The sequence below is a fragment of the Lonchura striata genome, chromosome 6 (assembly GCF_050655825.1).
Source record: "Lonchura striata isolate lonStrDom1 chromosome 6, ASM5065582v1, whole genome shotgun sequence".
Taxonomy (NCBI): domain Eukaryota; kingdom Metazoa; phylum Chordata; class Aves; order Passeriformes; family Estrildidae; genus Lonchura; species Lonchura striata.
The window spans coordinates 19,570,133-19,594,138 of NC_140708.1; the positions used below are offsets into that span (position 1 = coordinate 19,570,133).

Sequence of the window (24,006 nt, forward strand, 5' to 3'; positions counted from 1 at the left end):
TGCCAGGACAAAGTTTATTTGATGGACTTCCACCTATTTCCCTTTAGGAGAAAGGAATATATTTTTTGCTCTATCTACCAAAGCATCTGTCACTACAAATACTCCTAGCAGAATATTGTTTACATATTATGCTTATTTTGTTCCTTAGGTTTTTTTCCTTTCCCCTACTCTTACATTCATATCAATACATTCTGTTGTCAAGCATCGTTTCCACTTGTAAGAGTGAGATGATTAAGCACACAACTGTCCCCTTGTTACTGTATTCCAAGATCATTCAATAAAATAGATAGAATCTCAACTTCTTCCCATAACCTTGTGTTCTCTTTTTTTTTTTTTTTGTATGTGTCTGTGCTGGTTTGCCATTTTTTAGAAGCCTTTACAGAGCAAAAATAATCTTCAAAGGACTAACAAAAAGTGTGGCTGATCTTCCTGAAAACGAAACACTTTTTACAACCTCCTGGAATCATTCTCACTGAAGGGCAGGAATGCATCCTGGTCTTGAGGACACTCTCTCCACTCACAGAGAATTTCTTTTGCTCTCCCCAGTGTGGGATCAGCAGAAATTCTTCCTGATATACATGACTGAATTCTTGCCATGGCTCTCTTCTGACAGCAGAGGCATTCAAGCAGCAGGGTCAATGGGAGTGTTTGTGCTCTGTGAGAGGCAGATTAGGCTTCTGGGCACTTTCTGCACTCCATCCTGGTGGCCTGGAGTCTCCCAAGTCGCTAACTCAACCCCACAGAGAGGTTTCAAAGGGGCCTAATAACCCTTGTGCAATAGCCTCAATCATAAATAGGTTCAAAATGGCATTTGTTGCAGAAGATTTCAACTGGAGGAATGTCAATAACGTAAAATCTCCAAAACTTTCTGAAACTGAATTAGCAACAAATCCTCTGTGGTGTGCTGTGTTCAGGTGCTGTCTCCCTGTTCCCAAAGGAATTTCTGTTTCGCGTATGCAGTGACAAACATGCGCTCTTGCTCTCATCAAGTACAGCACAGCACAAATACTTTGATGTGAAGTTTGGGTAGTGAAACAGATTTACGCACAACCAAACACCTGTAAATTAAAAAAAGCTGTGTTTCTAACCCTGAAGTAAAGTCTGCAAGGTCCATTTTCCTACACACACTTTAAGATCCCTGTGCAATGCTCGTGTAGTGGAAAGAAGATGAAAAGAAGAACGCACAAGGCCTTCAACCTTCAATAGTTATAGAAGAGCCAGCTATAGACCCAGATGATGCTACTGAAATGATATATTCCAGAGTCTGTCATCTGAGTCCTGCTGCTGTCAAAGTACGTCCTGTGCCAATGGCCACAGCTGATTTCACTATTAGAAGAGATCAACATGAAGGAGAAAATAAAGTTATTAGAAAGAAGATCAACAGTAAGTGGCAAAACCCGTTCAAGAGCTGCCTGACCTCATTTGCACTCTGATCATAATATTCTGATAAAAACACAAACCATGCAGTGCCTTTTTCATAATACAGCAATGGAAGATTGGCCTCTGCATGACCAAGAGGAGCCATTTCACACCCAGGTAAGTACTTTTAAGACACTGGGCTGACAGCAATGGAAACAGAAAACTTCTCTTTGCCTTCATTATACCTGCTTAGCAGCTACTGACTGACTGTCACAGCACACTGGAAACATACTGTATACCACATTCCATAACATGTGTGGAGGATCTGGAGTAAGGCATTGTGGTTGCTGTGCCCTGCTTTGGAAAGCCCAGATGCAGCAGTGCTTGCCCGCTGCAGGCTGAGGCTGTAGCACAGCCAAGCAGTGAAGCACTACAAGTGTCCTCCAGACCTGAGACTGGTGTCTGGTGACAGAAGGATATTATTCAATCTTTGGCTTCTCTACTGGGAGAATAAATTTCTCAGAGAATGATTCTTTAGCTCATTAAAAACATCAACCTATTTGTTTTAAGCCTGTCTCACAACCAGATAACCTTTTCTCACTATGATAGCAAGTACAAAGGAAAGGGTCCTCTCAGCCTCTGTACTGTTATCTGTGGGATCTCTCACGTGCTTGATTTCAGTCTTCTTTCACACACCTTCTAAGAAAAGGCCACACCCTAATTTTTAAATTGCAGCATGTATGAGTTCTAGGCCTGCCAGACAGGCTGGATAAAGGCATCCCCTCTGCAGAGCCCATCACACAACAAGGGAGAGACACTCGTGGAGCTCCATTCCCCTTGCAGTCATTCTCTGGCCAAAGCAAGTATGATTTTTGACCTATGAACACTGAGGGCCCAGAAATAACATCTGCTATCCTAACCCATTCCCATATGATGCTTTAGCCTATCCTACAGCATCATCAGTAACCATATTTGGGTAGTAACTGCCAAAGACGGAACCTGTAGAGGACCTTCATAAGATAGATGTGCAGAATAAATGAACACTCCTGTCTCAGCAGCTTTCTCCTGATCATATTGGAGGACTGAGCAAGCATCTGGTGTGCTCAAAGATTGGTGAGGCCAAAACTGGACTGAGGCATAAAGCACTAGTCATCACAAAGGCTAAGGAAAGGCAAAGTCTGGGGAAGCTATTTGGCTTCTCTGCCAATCAGGCAGCCATCATTTGTGTTGTCTGCCTGATGAAATTTTTAAGAACCGAATTTTTCTGAAATTATCAAATCTCCTAATCTCTTGGGCCATAATTCTTACCCTAACATTTTATTTGGCTCACAGCCTTGAGCTAATCACCACTCCCTGACTCAGTTTCCTCACAAACAGGAATGGATGCATTCAAATTACATTCACCTGAAAGGCACGCTGTAAAATTTAATTAAGCCCTGAAAAGCACTCTGCAATTGTGAGATGAAAAGGTGCCATTAAAGGCTTCTAGTATTATATTTCACTAAGACTCTTAGAAATATTTTGGATGGAGTTAAAGAGAGAAAATAAAAGGCAAATAAATCATAAACATTGCAGAATAAATGCTGCCTACCCCTTCTTATCTGTAACTCACAAGGGATATAGATTACATCTAAATAATCCTTTGTATGAAAAACTGTCCATACATTTGCACGCAAGATGTAAGGACAATGCTGGGTTTATATGAAAGGGAATATACATGTTTCCTTGCACACCCTCAGTGAAGTTAAAAGGGTTAATAAAATATAAGTTGAGATCAAAAGAAATCTGAGGTGACATTTTGGCCTTGAGGCCTTCCCTTGGCTGTGGGAAAACAGAATGAGGCTGCTCTGCAACATACAAGCTGAGGTACAATTAGCAGTGTTTCCAGACTGCATGGTTTTTTCTAACTTAAATCTGTAGAGATACAAGCATGTGCAATGAAAGCACTGTGAATTTAGTTTTACCAGTAGAGAATTACTAACAGTGCTACAGATAGAGACAATCTGAGAAAATTCAAAGCTATGTAATTAGAAGATTATACGCAGACAGAGAAGAACCAGATATAATAGTAAAATCACGATTATTAAATGCACTCAAAAGGGAAGGGCTTGGCACATGTGGATGCAGCTGCAGTGTCATGCACACATCCTGAGGACAACTGGAGACAGTAGGCCTTTCATCTTTTGACTCAAGACCTTCCCAAGACCTCTGCATTACAGCACGAAGAACCGCGCACTCTATCAAACATCGTTATTTACATAACACATGGCAGGGAGTGGTTATGGAATAAATCAATACTTTGTGATATTTGCTACAAGCCACATGGCAGCTGAGCATTTCTAAGGCCTTATCCAAAGTCTGGCTTGAAGGGAGCTTATTACAGCTATATTAAAATTGCCTAATAAGTGAGGTTACCAGAGAAGTGCACTCTGCCTTTTTTCCCCACTGGAGTGTAGCCTAGTGAGGGCAGGGCTTTCATTTACAGACAAGCTCCTGATCTGACCCCCTTCAATCCAGACTGTCTTCTGCATAAAAGACCAGCTGATCACCTTTGCCTGCAGCCCCCTCACAAGGACACTGATCCCTAAGCATAGCTGTGATTTCAAAGGTGCACAATTGTCCTAGATTTAGTGATATAACTCTTTAAAAAGCCACATATCTTCTCACTACTGAGACTCTGCCTGTGCAGATCCCTGCTGGAAGACAGCAGTGTGGCTGCACAATGGGAGAGTGATAGCTGCTTCATAGAGGTCCCTTGGCCAGGAGGTTTTATGTAGAAGGGGAACTTCCAGAGGACAACAAAGAAGTGGGTACTTACCTCTCTTAATTCAGTATATGAGGAGCCTGGACCTCATATACTCACATATGCATGCTAGATTGCTGAAGGTTGATTAAGTAAATCCTGCATATACCCCACAAAAAGCTTTGGGCATCATGACAAGCTCTTGTAAAACAGCACAATTTCTGATTTAAATACTATCTGACCATCACTTTTCTGTGGTCTTTTACATTAGGTTTTGGCTAAAAAAACACGATCAGGAAACCAAACTAACCTCTCCAGTTTCAGTCTCCAAAAGCATATTCATTAAAATCTCCAGTGTGGTGAAGACTGTTTTGGAACACTAACAATGCATAAAATACAATGTTATCAGTCCAAACACCAGAATAGCACAACAACCATCAATAAGCTGCAAATTCCCTGGGAAAAAGCCCACGCTTTCTTTGCTTTTGCTTAGCACCTAGCACCTGGTTCACAATTAGGCCAAATAAAGTATCTAAAATAGGAAGTGGTAGCAATTGCAAATTATGATCCACTACACTGGAGATACAGTGATTAAATAACACTATAAAAATCACTAAATAAAAAATTCCTCTTCAAATGTGAGACTTGTGAAAAAAGAAACACAGTAAACAAAGTATCTCATTATGTTCTTCCTTCTGTATTAAGAATATAGGCAATCACAACACATAAAGAAGAACAAGCAATTCAAAGAGATGTGCCAGCCCAGTAAGTAATCTCCACCAAAGTCAAACAGGCACAGGAAAAAATAATCTCCAAGAACCATGAGGTTGTGTGAAGTACTAAGAGGTTACATAAAGAACTTGTTATGCTCTTACTAAACTGTCATACAGCTGAATTGACAAAAAAAGTTAAAAATTAAATTATATATTAGACATTAGTAAATCATTTAATGGAAAGTCACCTGAAATATTCAACTACATTTGTTTAGATGGTAACATAAAACTGTGCCTAAAATCTAAAAATTCAGCCTTTTCTTTATTTTACGGCTCAGAGTTTATACATCAGTCATCTGCTGCCTCAGCTATATCAACAGCAACATCTTTTTTTTTTTTTTTTGGTCTCACAACTTTCTTTCTCCATTTTGTTGAAATGGCCATCTCAAGCATTTTTTCTTTTTTCATTCTTTTCTTTCTCAGCTCCCTGGTTTCCCCTTATAAATAAAATTCAACACACCATTTTAGGGCACTACAAAGCACTGCCCCTGAACCTCTTTCTTTACCATTCCTTTCACTAGTCCTGATCCTTAAAAGAACTATCAGGCTTGCTTGGACTATCTGAGTCTTCTTTCCTATTGTAGTCTTTATTTTTTCACCTATGACATGAAGCATATTTGTGACAGCTTTATATTCACTTTTGCTGGATGTTTCCTGTAGAAAACTCACATGTGCTATTGCACAACCATGTCCCTATGCCCTAATTATGCTGTTTCACACCTTTGAGATGTCTTTAGATTAATTCTTTCAGAGCAGAGAAAGCATTAATTGGTGTCAGCAATTTCTGTTGAGTAGTCTTATGTACATCCACAGTGTCATATACACTAGCCATGCACAAACCCCCAAGAACAAATTATTTGAGGGAACTGCCCTTTGGGAAATTTGCAGAGACTGTGTTAAACTGAAGTGATATTCAGTAATATTTTAAAACCACTAATCAGGTGATATAAAAAGTTGATATAGAAATTAAATTTGCAGAAGATGCTAAATTAGGAAGTGTTGCAAACATAAGTGAAGATGGAGAAATAACACAGAGGACCTGAAAAAGCTTAAAAATAAGAGCAGGAAATAGCAAAATTAATTTCATCCGGGAAACATGCAAATGTACCATACATCTGGGGGAAATATTTCAAAATTAAATGCCAAAAGTAATCCCATCTTGTGGTTCAAGGTGTAAACTGATTACCACAGCTGAAATAATCTTCTCAACCTTCCTGCTCAGCAACATATAACTGGCAAGGTACACTATAAGGGGTTTTGAAAGATCAGGCACAAGATATTTTTGGAAGCAGGATACCTGTCTCTTACAGAAAATCCTCTGCAACATCTAAATTCAGAGAAATAGGTTCATTGAGAACATTAACACTCTTGGGCAAGCAAAATATTTGCTTACTTTCATGCCCAACAGTTACTTCCATGTCCTCATTTGTATTCTTACTAACAATCAGCACAGACCCATACCACAGTGGCTGTGGCATTAACAGCACAAGCTGAAAAGAACAGGTAAGGAGGATGCCAGCCTAGTTAGAGGGTGAATTATCTGGGCTCTTAGTATTCCCAGCCTCTTAGAATGCCTCAGTTACTTTTCACTCTCAGTGCCCACAGGGACTGCTACACCAGACAAGCAGTAATGTTGTCAGAAACACAGAACCAGATACTCAGCTTATGTCAGTCAGGGCTTTTCTGCTAACTTCAAAGAGAATAGCAAATTTAATGTGAGTTTGCAGTGAAATAGGATATTGAAATTCTTCAGCGCTGCTTAGTTTTCCATCCTTGGGCTCACCACAATCAGGAACTAGAGAAGAGATGAGGCTTTGTACAGCATTGATAAAACTACAGCAAATATATCACTCAGCTTTGGTCCTTAAATGCCATTAACTCATAGAGAAACTGGAAGGAGTTGAATGGAAATCAATAACAATGAAGGATCTCAAACAGATGGCCTTTGAAGAAAGTCACTATCTTCTTTTGTTACACATAAAATACAAGCAATGTCATTAAAATAAATAAATTCATGATAGCCCTATAGCAAATCAGTTGCTTTCCATCTCTGCATCAGAGTGGAGATTCTACTTAGGAATTAACTTTATACCTCAGCTCTAAAGAAACAGCACATATATCCTCACACATTCCCTGCCCTGTTCTTCTTAGATAAACAGTCTGTACAAGAATGCAATTGGAAACTGAGATGAGTCATTGGTTTCCCCACTCATTCAGATCTGTTCATTGTCTAACCCCCACGCATTTACTTGATTCAATTTATTATGAAATTCCAGAGGTGTGAATGGCTGGACAATGCTTAAGGAGTCTTTGCAGCTGGATCACCTCTCATCACTGGAGTGTAGTACAGTTACACATGGGCCAAGAACAGGATTTCATAGAAACTGAGATTGAATATCCTTCCATAAAGATTTGCTGTACCATAAAGAACAAATCATACACTTTCACAAGAAGTTTTGAGTCAAGCTTACAGTTTGTGTCAAGCTGACAGCCTTTGCTTCTGTCTTATGAATGTGAAGCCAGTCACTTGCAGTGTGGCTATCCTTAAAAAGTCATACTGAAGCATACAAAATGTCCAGCTCCTGATCTCATGGAAATTACTTCTCTGAGGGCATTTATGATAGCAAATGGAAGGGAAAAAAACCAAAAGACAAAACAAATTCTCAGAATAATCTCATGATAACTTGGTCAGCTTTTTACACTGGGATAGTTTGAAAGCTCCAAGGAGCATATGTTAATGCAACTAAAAACATTTAATGAAGGAACTGTTACGACACAGATACCAAAGAGATAAGGATGATCTCTAGTTAAGTACAATACTTGGATTTTAAGTGGTCTGGAACCTGTCCCTCACTGTGCAATATATTTCCTGTACAAACCTAAACAAATGGCTTTAGAAGTACCCCAATTCCAGGTCTGTAAAGTTTGAACTTTGTCAACCACTTCTCTTCATGCTTCAAGCTACATACATCTGCAGTGCATCTCACAACAGGGAACAGATTTGGAACAAATGAAAGAAGGTATTTCCAAAACAGACTATTATGGGCAACTGGCACCATCACATTTCATCAGGCATGTATGTCTAGAAAATCTTCTCCAGCCAGAAGAGGGAGATCTGTGGTTTGAGATCTCTAGACCAACAATTCATATGAATCACTTTGGGTGGGCTTATCTTGCACTTCATTATCAAAACCTATGCCAAGCTTATGGGTAGCACCATTATGCACAGTCAGATATCTCTGGCTCTCTGCGGCATGTAGGTTTTCCAGCTGTCATGAGTCTCTGCTCTCCACAAGCTTTTTATAAGAAGACTGAGCATGAAGATGGAAATGCAGTCATGATATAATGGAGTGTGGTGCCTGATACTATCAGAGTTTTTAATATCAGTCTCATTGCTGCGGGGTTTGAACACTTCCAGCTGAAGTTGGGTGCTACTATCATCCAACTGTCTGATAGAGAGACCTGCAGGCAAAGTTGTGGTTGTAAAACTTGAGATGAGCAGATCTTCTATCTGTATAATGAGCTAATTAAAAATTAATTTAAACATAGTCTGTATAAAGTGCTGAAGCATATGATGTGGGGTATAATCCTATGCTGGATTTGACAACTCACAGCTGCTACTGCATATTCAGTGTTTTTGAACAAAATGATATGTTCTTTCTGCCAGACTCCAATGAGAATTTTCTCTCACTGAGGACTTGAGAGTCTGACTCCAGGATGCAGATTGAATAGTTAGTCTATGTGATGATGTGCAGAGATAAGAGCTCAGATCTAGAGGCCATTTGACTGTGTTTGCACACATGCTGTTCCTTAGACTAAGCAGTGTTCTAGAAAACAAGCATGGATACATCCACTGTCCTTCCCACCATTCTTTGTTCCAGACTTTCTCATGCTGCACCAGCTTGTGTGTCTCAGCACTTTCAGTGTTGATGTATCCATAAATAGGATGAAAATATCTGTATTGACAATAAGCACAAAAGGTTTTTTGCCTTCAAGGCATATAGACCCCTGAGAACTATGTGGAAAGCTGAAACACAAGCTCTGATTGCTTTTCTCTGCCAGTGACTTTCAGCTGGGACACAGATATATATATGAGGCATCCAGAGCTGGGGAAATCAGAGAGGTAGAACTGCACTTAGGAAGCCACGAAGAGAAAGAGTTCATACAATTCTTGCTCTCTTCTTGGACAGGGATCTACCAACAAGCCATAACTGTGTCCTGCCCCAAATGAAGTGCTAGTCACAGTACTGCAGAGACATTGGGACTCTTGAATGTGCCAAACTCTGCTCCTTGCAGCCAGGTCAAAACTGGGATAAAATAGTATGGTACTGCTTGCAAAACCAACTAGAGGAAGAGACATTCTTTCCTTGTTTAGTAACAATATTTAAATAGCTTAGAATGCAATGGACTTAAAATAAAATCCCTTTCAGTTTGAATAAGAGCAACAGGATGGTTGCCTTGGCTTGAAGACTGAAAACCATGTAAACTTGAGTCCAGCTATATGAAGCAAGATAGGAATAAAAGGATTGCTTCTGAAAATAATTACTTAGTATGATAGTTTTTGAAATCCGAAAACAACTACTTCCACTGATGGTTCACTAAACATTGGTATGTTGGTAGTTTGCTTACTGTATTATTAAATAAAACATTTTCCTTCTTGCCCAAAAAGCATGCTAATTAATCGTAATGAGATATAGCCTAGAAACACAGTTAGGTAAGAATTATGCATGACCACACTTTTATGGTGTTACCAGGTACAAAATCACTTCAAAATGACTCTTGATAGAAATAACCTCAAACAATTAGAGCAAAGCAGAACAGCAATTATGAATTAACTCCCTACTTACTAGAAAGAAAACCTTGCATATTCAGGAATCTTTCTTAAACAGTAAGAACACATTTGTTCTTTACTCACCACCTTTATTCTGCCAGTGTCCCCAAAGTAGGAGAGGTACAGGGGCCCCAGGACTCTCTGAGTTGCAGTGGAGAAAAACCCAAGGATGGCAATCCTGAGATTAAGAAAGAGAACCATGAATAACAGGTAACTTACATGAATAAAACAGAATATTTAATTTGAGAAAGAGCCTTCCATTATTCCCTTAAAAACTCAGTAGCAAAAAACCAGCACAGAATAAAACCATTAATTAGATTATTCTAGCCAGCTACTGTGTATTCCTTATCGAATTCTTATGAGAGCTCACAAAGACCTTGGTTGCTTCCCATAAAAGGGTGCATTTGTATGTTTCTGCAGTAGTAGTACCACCAAGGTACTTTTGTTTTATTTTCAAACCAATATCAAAATATTTTTTTTATTTTTCCAGAGTACTTATGTACATATTCAAGAGGCAGACCACAATCAATTAGAGCCCTCTGTCCTAAAGGGACACTCTATAGAAAGGCCAGAGTTCGTCAGGACAAGAGGTCTCTTGTAGGCTTGTCAAGACTTCTTATGGAGTAAAGAACAAATCTTCAAGAACTAAGTAACACTGAAAACTTTGGCTCTTTTGTTCTATGCCCATAGTGTATTTATGCTTACTCTTCATGAAATGGAATGACTTGTACATGTATATCTCTTATAAGAGAGATGCCCACAATACAAGAGCATGTGCAAAGCAGCATATATAAAAGATTGGATAAAACATTCCTTCCCAACCCTTCTTCACATACATATGCCAAAGGTTTGGTAGCCCTGACTATGAGCTTAACATCTATCAAATGAGATCAAATTTGTGTCCTCCCAGTGGCAGCTGGTCAATTTTTTAATGACTGCCTGTTACAAAAGGAAGAGAAGCAATACATTAACTGTTGAGCATAGAAATGCATGGTAGAAAACAAAACCTCCATCATGAGAAGTAATACTCTTATTTCCTGTGCCTCACACTTCAAAGCTCTTTTGCATGTTTCCCTTACCACTCTTATTGATTGGCAATTTGTATTGCCCATTCTTTAGTCATTTATCATTAATATAAAATTTAAAGGATAACAAAATACACACCATGCCTATTCCCTCCTGTCAATTTTATAGAGATATTTTTGAAAAAAAACCAGACTGAATACCTGAATCCTCCAAGTGATTTTTTTATGCAGTGCTGATTAAGGATGTATTGGGGTTGCATGGCAAGGTTTTTACAGTGGGGGAGGTTACAGGGGTGGCTTCTGTGAGAAGTGCCAGAAGCTTTCCCTGTGTATAACAGAGCCAATGCCAGCTGGCTCCAGCTGCCCACTAGCAGCAATGCCAGTGGCCTCTGGGACAGCACAGTTATGAAGGGGAAAAACACCCCTGTGCAGCAGCAGCTGGGAGGGGAGTCAGCCAGGGTCAACCCTCCCAAAACAAAGTCCCCAGGAGCTGTCAGGAGTTCTCTTGCAGCCCAAGCTGTTCAACCTGGAGGCTCTCCACAACAGTTTGCCACAAGGAACATGCAGAGCAAGGTTCCCATGGCAGTTAACTCACATTCAAGAACAATTTTGAAAATCCACAGTTTAATTGCCACAAATAGAGTTTTCTCCAATCGTCTCTTTTTTTTTTTTTTTTTTTTTTTTTTTGTGCTTACCCTGAAAGGAGACATTAACACTCTTACAGCAGATTTCTTTTTAGGCTGTGGTTAGGTGCTTGGAGAATAGTTGAATCTTGTGCAAGGTCCATGCAGCAAAGATGAGAGTTTTCAGATATAATGTGATCACAGATTTTTGATTGCTGTATCATTCTCAGGCTCCCCTGACAGCCTATTTTCAAATTAAACTCTTCCTTAGAAATACTCTTTCAGCTTAGTTTTTCAGAAAATCCCTGTATGTGACAAATCCAAAGCATACAACTGCCAAGAATAGTCTTTCAGTTTCCATTTACAGCAGTGCCATTCTGGTTTATCAGGAAAGTAAAATATACAAGTATTTACAGGAAAGACTATACTCATTTTAATGGGTTTGGTCTTCTTATCCTGCACATTTCTAAACACATTAAGCATGTCTATGTGTTTCTTTTTTTCATTTGCTGAAGGAATCATCTAACAAACTGGGTTCTAAATAGAAAGAGTAGCAATGCAGCTACAGTAAGGGTGTGATTTCATGGTCAGTTTCATCTAGTTGAACTCTGAAATACTACTGCAAGGGACAAATCTTCCTTTCCTCCCATCTCACCTGTCTGTCCTCCATGCTTTGTGTCAGCACATGGAGATGCATCCTCAGCAGTCAGCCAGATCCGGTCCCAGTGCAGCTGTACAGCTGGATGAGTGCTGCTGCTGACACAACACAAGGACCAGGGACAGACACCCTTTCACCACCTTTTTGGTGTTTAGAAATAGATTAGCCATGGTTGATATAAAACTACATCCAAGTATCACCCCTTTTTGGTGAAGAAAGGAAACAGCAGATTCCCTTTGCTGCATAACAACAAATCAAATTATTGATAAATAGTAATTATTTGGCATACCTACCTTTATGATATGATGGTCATTTGGTAATACAAATAGAAAGAGATACATCCAACAAATGTTTGTTTCAGGAGATTGGACAAGAAATGTAAATTAAACCAAATGAAACAAAATTGTAAGAGAAGTGTTATGGACAGGGAAGTGTGAGGCTTGAACATTCATTTTTCATTACTTTCATCTTTATCTCATAAATACTACTTCCAAAACTATACAGAATATTGGTGTCATGCTAATTATCACTACATGAAAAGGTGGCTTAGGAGAAAGAGCTAAACTAAGTGGTGGAATGAAAAGGTGATATGCTAGTAGCTTCAGCAGAATCTGGAGGAAGCCTTTTACATTTTTTATCCATTCCTACACTGTCTGCTAAACACACAAAAAGACAGCAGAAAAACTTCTAGTTCTGTAAGAAGACAAGTTTGGTTTGGGGACTACAGAATGAGTAGTGCAAAGTTAAATTATTTTTTTTAGAAACAGATATTCTTACTGTTGAGAAAAAAAAGGCCACTTCATATCAGAAGAATTAAATAGTAGGAGAAAAAGAGGCAGTTTCCCCTACAGCAGTTAGCACTAGCCATTTTCAGTGCCAAGATCCCAGATTAGACAGACCAGCACTCTGACCCTGAACGACTTCTATCCAACTCACTGCCCTTCACCTCAGCACCAGTGGCACAGTGCCTCAAGCCTTGACTCTGCAAGACAGCAAGATACAGACACCAGGGCTCTGTTCTGCAGTAGGATATACAAGAGCAGTTCCCACAGCCATCACACGGAGCTACGTGGATACCTATTGCCAGGAAGGGTGGGGTGAGAGCACTTAGAAAGCCACTACTGAAAGTTTAAGTCAACAGGTTTGGAAACTTGGCAAAGGCAACGTAGACAAATAACTCAAAGTTTGCAGGGCACCTCTGTGACTGGTATAAATCAGATGAGTACTACTGAGTTCAAGGGAACCTGCCAATGCATGACAGATGAGCACCCACTCCTTTGCAAATGCTCCTCTGAGTCCTGGTATCTGAACCGCTTGGCTCTCATCCAGTTTTCTAGTGTTTCCTCCAGGCCAAAATGAGAACCACGCAAAACGTTCTGCCATTCTCAATGCAGTGAAAAATGAAATCACATTTGATCGTGAAAGTTGATCCTCCATTTCTTACATCAGCAAAGATACAGAGGAGATGTAAAAAAGATTAAGGAACTTCCTCTCCTTCTTTCAAAATCCCCACCCTGTAAGTGCTTTCCTGCTGCTGACAGAAATGAAAGTCAGGCCTGGATGAATCCAGCAGAGACACCAGAGCAGCGCTGGGCCCCTCCCAATGCCACACCGCGGTTCAAAGCCTTGAAAGGTGGCAGATCTCCCACTGTGCTGCAGTTCAGCTCACACCTGCAGAACAACATTGCAGCAGTGTACTCTCTTTGCAGCAGTGTCTCCTCTGTGATAGTAGGTCCTTATCCTCTCTGCCTTCTATCAGTACAGTCACATGCTGCTCTCATGGTGCACAAATGCAGAGCAGCATCTCTGCTCGTCCTACCTCCAGCCGCAGGTCAGTGCCAGCCAAAGCTCTTTATTTGCTGAGTGTATTTTTTCTGGTTTAGGGCAAATTTGGGAAGAAACTTCCAAAGGGGTCCCTCTAGAAAGCAGATTCAAGTGGTCCCTTCCCCAGCTGGTTCAGGAAAAGATTGCCTTGGAAAAAAAATGAATAATATTAAACAATAAAACCTCTCACTATTCTGAAGAGACAGCAAATTCAGAAAGTCCTTCTAGTGGGGTGTAGCTCGGCTCGCTCAGCCTCATGTCAGTCTCTCCTGTGCTGGAATGTAACATCCTGGGCCCTGGTGGGCCAAAGGTATGAGCTGCTGGTGTTTTTCTGGGTTTTCAGAGCACAGCTGATCAGTTCCAAGAAAAAGAAAAGCCACAGTCTGGGGAACTTATCTGCCTCAGCTAGGTAAAAAAACTAACCTGAAAAGCAATGGAGAGCTCTCTGCCACTGTCTGTCCATGCTGCAGACAAAACACAATCTGTGAGAGAGAAAGCTGAAGCTATCAGTATAAGAGTGATAAGAGCTTCAGTGTTTTTTCATATAGCTGCCTTAGACATTCCATTGCTTTTCCTTCTCCCTTCTTTCTCTCTCAGATCTAGTTTGGAAGGTGCAAAACTTATTTCTGGGCTAAACAGATGAATGGGGATACAATTCAGCATCATAAAGGACACTGAGCTTTACCCACTGCTTCTGCCCCAGCTCCCTTTTGAGGTGCTTGCTTTGACAATTTCCTTTCTACACAACAAGGTTGTCATAAGAATTTTTGAGAAGTCTGAAGCAGAGTCTTGATAACAGCAAAGAGACCAGATTTCCCTCCATGCATGCTGCACACACAGGTCAACTGCACAAAGTACGCACTGCTGTGCCCTGGGCTGGAGCTTGCAAAATTTCTTTTTTGCTTTCCTGCATATGCACAGCAGTTTTTTTCCTTAGCAGCCACTACCACCAGTGCCAAAAAGGCACCCAGCTGATGTGAAATATTGGAGGAAACTTTTCTATAAACTTTTCATATGAAGCATAAGACTTCACTGGGCATTTAGAGAGGACATCTGGCAACCCTTTTCACTGGCCAACAGGATTTGCAGATGCCTCCAAATTCATACAATTCATACTGCTTAGTCTTGGACCTTGCAGTTTTCAGGCTTACTGATGAAAACAAGTATGAAATAAAGATGCAGAAATATAAATGAAACAAATAAGTCAAAATAAAATAAAAACTTTTCAAAAGTTAAAAGGATTTCATACAATTTGAAGTTAATTTCTTAGCACAGTAAGGACTCAGCTACTTGGCCTGTTGATTTAGCCAATATTTTGACTACAGTAAAAGATGGCTCCTAGTTGCAAGACCTGGCTCTATTAATAACAACTTCCAAAACGACTGAAATTGTCAAGCATCTGGTTCAGCCTCTTACAGAAAGTCAGGCAGGGCCTGAACTTGAAAGAGACTTGAATTTTACTGCATTTCAGGGCTGATGATGAGAGGGTTGAAATATCAAGTTCCTCTAGTGCATCTTCAGTAAAACAAACACCATTCTCTAACCCTACCATTTTCCCAAGATGCTGCTGTGGTGTGGGCTGAAGGGTTGGGAGAGAAAGGAGTGGAAGAGGAGAAAGAAGTTCCTCATTCCTCCCTATTGCCCTTCCTGTTTTCATGTCTGTTTATGCAGAGGATTGTCTTTCCACAAGCAAACAACTAGAGACAAGCTCACTCCAAATGTATGTTCTCTCATGTTTCAAGCACTTGCTCTGTTCTTGCTGAATGTTTAGTTACACCATGAAAAATGGATATGTGGAATGAAGACATTTCCCCTTTGACTTGCACATTTGCTGAAGGTATGTCAAGGATCTGAGGCAAGGGGTATGGGCAAGCTTTCAAGAGTTTCCCTCCCCCCCTTCTCCTTTGCTTGCTTATTAGAAGAGCAATAAATATCAAGCAGACAGACCCTTCTCACAGTTACAAAGCCTACCTGTAACTGAGCTGGATAATTAGCAGCCTTGAAGATGATATATGACTTTCATTACCCTTTGGGACTGGAGACTAAATGAGGACAGAGCTAATTGCCGTGCAAAGCAGTTTGGCATGAATGAGAAAAATGCAGGCGCTGTCTCCTGCCAAAAAAGGGCCCTATTGCTGCTCTGATCTCATGGCTGGTTTTTGCCGCAGGAGTTCACTTGGTGTCCATAAATCATGGTCTGCTTACAGCTGAAACTGCACTGAGTCATCAACATGCAATAAGCTGAGTGACAGATTCCAGCCTGACTACATTAGAACTTCAGACTTAGTCCTTCCCCCCCTACACTACCCATACTTAACAGAAAATTAAACCCAGACTACACAGACATGAAGGCTGTGAGAAACACGAGGCTTGTTTACTTGACAATAGTTTTTTAAGACTGATGTTTCCAGGAAATAACATCATGCATTTTGAAAGGGAGAAGGCCACAAGCACTCAATTTATAAAATGACCCACTGCTATAGCACTTGGTTTGTCCTTCCTCATGTAATAACTGATTAAAATGTATTGACTTCCTTTAATGATCTAAAGTGGCACTTTGTCATCTTAGTTCTTATGGAGATGGATTTAGTCAACTAACTGAGAAAATATTTTGCTGCTCTTTAAAATTAGGCCAGAAGAACCTGAAATTTGATAGCAAACCTGCTACCAAAGTGACCTGGGGCATATTAACATCCATATTGTACCCTTAAGAAGTATGGGCTTCTGGGGAATCTAACCCATCAATGCAAAAGAGAGTCCTTGAAGATACTCTTTTCCTCTTCCCATTCTGTTTTACAGAAGATTTTTTGCTTTTCCCTAAAGGTACCTTAGGTCTATTTTTTTTTTAATGGAAGAGATTGTGCTGAATTTGCAATATGGTATCCTGTCAGATCCTAATCAATTAGCCCACATCAGCTCAGCATAAGGCAGATACCAATTTAACTCAGAGAGCTAAGCCTTCTGATTTTCTCTAAGGGCAGTCACATAATTCATTCTTTGTAGTGCCAAATTATATTTGACATTTAATTTAAAACTCAAGGTACCATAATGCAAAATCTCACTAAAAATAATGGTGATAAAGCAGAGGAACATTTCATTTGACAGTGAGAATTTTTTCAGCTTATTTATGCACCCAAAGTTTTCCCCTCACCCACCTTTCAAAGGCCCAAACTCAGAAGACAATCACTTTTAGGTGATTTTAGCTTCTACAGGTGCTTGCATACAGTAAAAGGGCAGTTAAAGGTGAAGCATACATGGTGGTTGCTGATCACCTTTTGGTGGGTGAGCTCTGCCCTCCTTGAGGACAAAAGATTGACTTTTAATGTATTCTCGCTGCTGTAGATAGTAGAAAGAAATATTCCCATAGAGTGGCTGGGCTCACTGGTTGTGTGTGGACTGGGGGAGGGGGAGTCAGCCTGAAAAGGTTGAGTTTTTACATTTAGAAGACCCAACAAGAGAGATAAAAAACCAAAAAATGTTTAACGGCTTCATTCACCATTCTCTACCATGCAGCAACTCCATTCACAGCTTCCCAGCACAATGGAAGTCTGGTGGTTCATCAAGCATGTCTAGACTCTGACAATGCTGGTTCATGCACAAATGATAATAAAACCCCCAAGTTCTCCTCCTTTCTTGAAATGTGCAACACACTGTGAATCCATGGGGAGTTCTAGCCATGGGCTCATTCAGCACTTCCAGTAACAGTCAAACTCTAATAAAAGCACTACTTGGAAAAATTGTGCAGCTGTCTCTGTCAAGGTGGCTTGTAGGGACTGACTCTTTCTGTTGGTAGCGTGCAAAATGCTAAGCAGCCAGAGATCTGCCTGCCTAATCCAGAGCAGCTCCATAAGAAGGGAAAGTATTGGATAACAGCAGGCTCTGTCTGCATTGTTGAGACAACCCCAGATAGCCATAAGCAAAGGACACTGGTACTGCAATCCTCCTGGGACTCAACTTTCGTCCCAACAAGAAACAGCTACTACTTTGTAATAAAAAGAAGCCAATGTCTAATGCTCTCATCCTTTATGTGCCAGATTAGCTCTTGGGGGGAAAAATTATCACTGGTCACAACATGCTTCTCAACATAAGATGGATGACTCAGATTCTGGGATGTTAGGTTTTACTGTGGATTTCAATCCCTGATTAAGATGAAAACAGTTCAGGGCTAAACTGGTATTTTTAGAGTGAGTGTAGGCCTCAGGTCAGGCATTCTTGCTCTAATTCACAGTTGCATGTAGGTGCATGCATATGCAACGAGCTCAAAATTCTGCCCATGTGAGTGGATCCATTTCTTTTCGTACTTGCTATGTGCTCCACATTTATGTTATAGAATACACAAGGCATTATCTGTGTACCTGTGTACAAAGTTGCTATGTACCTGAGTGAGAGAGTGCATTATCAGTAGACTTGGAAATTAAAGAAACTGTATTTGATGTTGATACAGAGTGGTTTTGTGACAGGTTTAAATTAGTGGAACAATTGTGAGGGCATAACACTACTGTAGGATTTCCCTATCTTCCATCAAATTTCACGGTAGAATAAAAATACCACTCCAAAATTTCTGGAAAACAATTCTTCCGCATTGTATAATACAGAGCTCCTTTCTATGGCGAGTATCCTGCAATTCAGCTCTTCCAGACTTCCTGAGCAGAGACTGTATCAAGAAATTATTTTCAATAGCAAGGATTTTGTATTTTAAATGTAAGGATAAGAGTAACTTTCTCAAGTCTAGATAACTGCGCTCTTAATCTAATTATACTTTTATATAGGCTTTTATAGCATACTTTATAGTTCCATAGTTTATTAATATTTTTACATGGAAAAACACTTCCATTGGTTTAAGCACTATTAACTATTTTAAGAAATAGAGATTAAGCATTCCCTATTGCTTTTTCATAAAATTTACGATTGTATAATGAAGAATTATGCAGCCTTCATACCTCTATTTCTAAGCTCATTTTACTTAACCTCTTTTCACAGATTTCCAGAAATTGGCTCACTGCTTTTTCCCTTTCTAAATCCTGTATGTAAGGTCCTGTTGAGTCGAAGGCAAGATATAATTTTCAAGATGTTAACCTGCTATAGATTCACATCACCCACTTCATACTCAGTACTGTCCCAGAAATTTTTGCAGTTGTGAATCTGTGCAGGTACACCTATAACTCCTCACCAACTTAATTACAAAATTTTGGCACACAAACATACAAGTGCACAAAATCTTTAGAATATTTGAACCAACAAAAGATTCTGCACCAAATTCTTAAGAAAATTCAGCTTGCAAATATTTCTTCAAAATAGTTTGAATGTTTTCAGACAGGAAATTATGTAGAAACTGATAAAATTGTATTACTGTAAGGAAGCTGGATTAGCTAAATGGCCATTTTAGTAGTCCATTTAGATCACTAGACTTTTACTATTGCAGGGACAGAACCTTTAAAAAAGGGAATAATTTGAAATGGTACTTAAAAGTACACAATCAGTAAATATCTGGATTGGAAAACTGACATTTTGTACTACAAAAAATCATTAAATAGAAGTGAAAGGATAAGGGCACTGACTGAGATTTCAGACCCTCAGATACATAAGTTGGTTCCAAGTGCTGATAACTTAAGTACTTTCGCTGAAAAAAAATGTAAACAATAGTCTAACTTGAAATTTATGCTTTCTGAAGGTCTTGTTCATAATCTCTTTTCCTGTGTGGGATTTACCACATTGCTTTGCAAGGAGTCTATCAAACATGGGGAACTGACTTCAGAGTCCTTGCATCCCGTAAGGAAGCTGATTTTTAATTACATTATGCAAAATCATTAGTGATAAAATCCCCCTATAAATACAAACAGAAAATTAAATCATAGCGTAGGAAGACATAAGGATTGGAATGCAGAGAGAGACTGAAAGAGAGGATGCAAATGACCTTGTGACATTTACGCAGTCTAATTTCTGAGGAAAATTCTACTTCAGTTTATGGTGATGTAAAGAAGGTTCAGAAAACAGCTTGTTTAGTCCTTGTTTAAAATACTCCCAGAAAAACGGATTATAGTTTCTTTAAATCACTCCTGCTATAGGATTTTATAAGACACATTTTTTTACAGACGCATTTGTCACCACTCTTAATCATGGATATCTGTGTGAAGATTTCAACAATCTGTATTTTGTCCCAGTTTAAATTTCTTTAAATTCTTCCAAGCTCCATTGTGGAATAATTCCCTGCATAATTTAAAATTGTGTTTGACCCCTGTTGTGGGTCAAACACAGGTTTACCATAGCTGTATTAAGGAGCATTTTTCCTTAGCACAAAGAGCTCTAATTTCAAACAATTTGAATTTCCTGGCCACTGTCTGTCCATCCAATCTGAGGAGCTATAGTATCTTACATTTCCTTGTTACTGATCAAAGTATTTCTGAAATTCCAAGTTAATTAGCACTGCAACATTCCAAGTACTGTAAGAGGCTAAACCCCGGTTTTCCAATGAGATAAGCAGGGGTTGCTGCTGCTCTATATGCAATAAAAATAAATTCCCTAGACAAAAACAGTACTGTCTCAATTGCCAGATAACAAAAGATGAAAAATAAAGGACTTCTTTTTTCTCACATTATAGTTTAGGAAACAAAGGCTGAGAGAGAACAAATGTTTTGCCCAAGATTGCCAAGTCTAGGAAAAACAAGGACAAAAATTGAGTCCAGATTTCTTCAGACTCATTATGGTTCCTGTATCACATGACAATTTTGCTCAGTAAATGAATGGCAATCACAGCCTGACCAGCTTCAGCTTCTTCATCATGAAGAACTCTTGCTATTTCCAAAGGGGATTTTGAGTCCATTGGGTTACTCAATGCATACAGGCAAAAGAAGTCTGCAGCACGAATAAAAGCTGAGGACATGCCACAGCAGACTAGACTTCTTTTTTAAGGCATCTCTAATTCATTGACCATGAATAATATAATATTCACGGAGTCCCATCTGGTGTTCAGTTTTGTGCATAAGTGCTTTGCATTGTTGGTCTGATAATTTCAACTAAAACTGGTAAAGTGATATACAGGACCTTGAAAACAGTAGTGGGATAAAAAGAAATAACAAATTGAATAAAGGAGAAAAAATAAGCTTGCTTTAGTCTGTAAGGAACAAAATTGATGCCTTTTAACCTTACACATAAGTTCCACACCATTGCTTTTTAAAATCAGCTGGAAATAATTTAAAATCAAATTGATTTTGGCTTTTACATTCGGATGCACTTCAGCTTCTCACTTACTGGCCTATATAAGTAATGTCTTCAGCCAACCTGTGTTTAGAATGGGTTGAAAACCAGTTTGTATGTTCACATGCTTATTGGAATTTTCTCATTTCCATTTCACTCAGAGCCAATCACTATCAGTTTAACTTGCTGAGGAATATGTCAAGAGGCTGATTTAATGGGTGTTTTAGCAAAGAAATGGTTCTTAATACAGTGACTTTTTTTTTTTGCTTATAATACATTGTCTATTGCCAATTTTGTGTCAATAATGGAAAGATGGATAATCAGAACTGTTAATATTTATTCTGAAGAGCTCTCTTCTCCATCATGTGTAGACAATCATGAAAGAACTGTAAAATCCCATGAAAATATTTCCTAGTTTACATCTGCTCCTTTCAGGTAACAAAATCTGGAGTATCTGCAGCCTTGCATGTATGGACTGGCAGGGTAGGCTTCTGAAATGGACACTCTCCTGTTCACCTGCTGCCATCCAACTGTGGATCATTTGGATTGGATAACTGCTATCTGAACTGGCATTTAGTCATCCAGTCTGAGAGCAAGTATGCTGAAATGATGCAACATAACATGCTATCAAGGCTGTAATAGGACATAGAACACCTGCCATTGACTTGGATAGAAAGGATAAAATGCTCTGAATTGCTTTGTTTTCAACATTCTCTTCCCCATACTCCTCACATGTCCATTTGTACTTAATTTGTCACTGATGCTTTAAGGAGAGAGAAATGGCATGGCTGGAGAGCAAGAAAATGTGAAGCAGATGCCCAAGTTCTATTACTAACTCTGTTGGTGACTCTATAAGCTGTTTATATAATTGTATTGAGTTAATTGATTTAGATGGCTTAGTTTTCGGTTTCCAAACTGAGAAGATGCACACAGTTTTCTTTCCACTGTGAGTCAGTACTTCAACACTCATCATCTTCAAAAAAGAGTTAGAATGAGTTTGCAATTAAGGTGGTAAATATGCCTGAAGCTCTGCATCTAAAAATTCAACACTTACAATTAAATGATATCAAGAAAATACTGACTGTAAGCTCATAGTAATTCAATTAAGTTTCTTCTAAATGAGAAATTAAAAATGCATCATAAAGAGAAATATTGTGGGTTTAATCAATTGCTTTGAGGGTCTCTGCAAATCTCAAATAATATGTAAAAAATCTATGTGCAAATATTACATTGCAGAGATGATGAATGGGAATGGAGTGGGAGGTTATATAACCCGATAATATCAAGAATATGAAAGAGCTTAAACTATTTAACTATTCAGCAGTGAAAAGAAGTCAAGAAGGATCACTGCAAACAAGGACTGGAAATGCAATATGGAGGCTGACTTGTGCAGCCTGACATTCTGCTTCAAAAGAGTATTAGTGCTAGAGAGTGTTACAAAGCTATAAGTCTTTAAAAACAAGTCTGATTTAATAAATATTTACTAAATTGTATAAGGATTACCTGGCATCAAGCTATAAATATTAAATTGTAATGTATATGTTAAAAGAATGATGTTTTTTCAAATAATCAATTTATGATTATAAAGATTTTTTGGTTAAACTTTAAAAATAATAGCAAAAAAATCCCTGAAAGTCAAACAAAAATAGTGATGGTTAAATTCCAAGAGAACAATCCACTCAGAGCTCCTTTCATGTGCCAAAAACTATTATTTATATTGTTTATGCACTTTCATCATGACAGCCCTAACACTGAGCAGAGCAGATAGAGTCTAACAGTTACCACATTAGAGAAAAAAAGCTCTCAAAAGGTAAATAAAGTGAAGTGAGGCTATATTTTTGGATCTTGGGAGATGTAAGGCCAGTCTGATATTCTGCTTATATTGATTATTTTATATTGTTTAATGAATTTCTGTACTCTTTCTACAAAACAAAGATTGGCTCAATGACCAGAGCCTACTCTTAAAGGAACCACTCTATTAAAAGTGGTTTTGTTTGTGCCTGGAGAATCAGAACAATTCCAGACAGTTTGTTTCATATTCTACTTGAAAGCTCCTGTTCCATTAGTGTGATATAGTTTCTGAGACAAAGCTTAACCACAGTGTCTTTCCCCTTTAAAAGGTAATGACACCATCTAAGCAAAAATAACAGTGGGGGGAAAAAAGACCCCCATTATGGCAAACTGTGATATTAATGAAATTCTGTTTGTATTAAAATTTTCTTTCAACCCTGGTCTTCCTGTTCAGGGGGATAGTGTCAACCTGTCAAACTTTTAATCAAGAGCAGTTCATTGATGCTTCCATTATGTCAAAATGCTTCACCTAGGTGACTTCAAGGGGAGACAGCAGGTCTGACTTTCTCAACATCCAAAGCTATGAATTTTTCATTTCTCACCCCTCAACTTTTAATTTCTAGTATATCTACGTGGATAGACACAATGTCATTTTATTGTGTCAAATCCATAAATAGTGTACATTTCAATCAAGTTGTAAGGTCAAGAGATTAAAGAAAGGTAAATACATGAAAGAATAATTTCTTAATTTCTAGGTTGGTAAAAGGGGAATGTTAGAGGACTGAAATCTATGCCTTTACAAAATCTTTTAAATTACAGCTTCTTCAGCCAAAATTTCAGCACAGAGCATCATGATTCACAATCTAGACTCTCCCTACAAATTATTTCACTGAGGTGTTGCATTTGCAGACGTGCTGATAATAATGATATAATTCAGCCCACTAAAGAATCCTTACTTTATTGCATAGAAGTCAAATTTGGGGTCAGATTGTGACCTCCTGCAGTAGCTGCTATCCATCACAAAGACTGAAATGTACAAGAAGTCAGCTTAATGAGGTACCTGAAGCTCATGCTCTGTTGGTAGAATGTTTGATTTGGAAGACAAAAATAAAAGCCTCCACATGACAGCTTTACAATGCCTTCCTCTGCAGCTTATCACTCACTAACCTCCTGCAAGTGAAGTTA

At 38.9% G+C, this 24,006-nt stretch overlaps 2 long non-coding RNA genes across 15 annotated transcripts in view; one reads left to right on the forward strand and one right to left on the reverse strand.

Moving 5' to 3' along the window:
• The window catches only part of LOC146767043 (uncharacterized), a 144,925-nt gene that overhangs the window by 79,244 nt on the left and 41,675 nt on the right, over positions 1 to 24,006 (forward strand). For all 3 annotated transcript variants that reach the window (XR_014956299.1, XR_014956300.1, XR_014956298.1), the window contains one exon: positions 371 to 24,006. This exon is cut by the window's right edge and continues 41,675 nt beyond it. This is a non-coding gene — a long non-coding RNA (uncharacterized LOC146767043). The remainder of the gene's footprint in view (positions 1 to 370) is intronic.
• LOC146767044 (uncharacterized) overlaps positions 1 to 24,006 on the reverse strand; it is a 258,666-nt gene that overhangs the window by 70,449 nt on the left and 164,211 nt on the right. For 7 of the 12 annotated variants that reach the window (XR_014956289.1, XR_014956293.1, XR_014956291.1 and 4 more), the window contains one exon: positions 9,791 to 24,006. This exon is cut by the window's right edge and continues 2,076 nt beyond it. This is a non-coding gene — a long non-coding RNA (uncharacterized LOC146767044). Of the gene's footprint in view, positions 8,338 to 9,790 lie in introns of all 12 variants that reach the window. The other 5 variants (XR_014956286.1, XR_014956297.1, XR_014956296.1 and 2 more) reach the window with 5 other exon arrangements.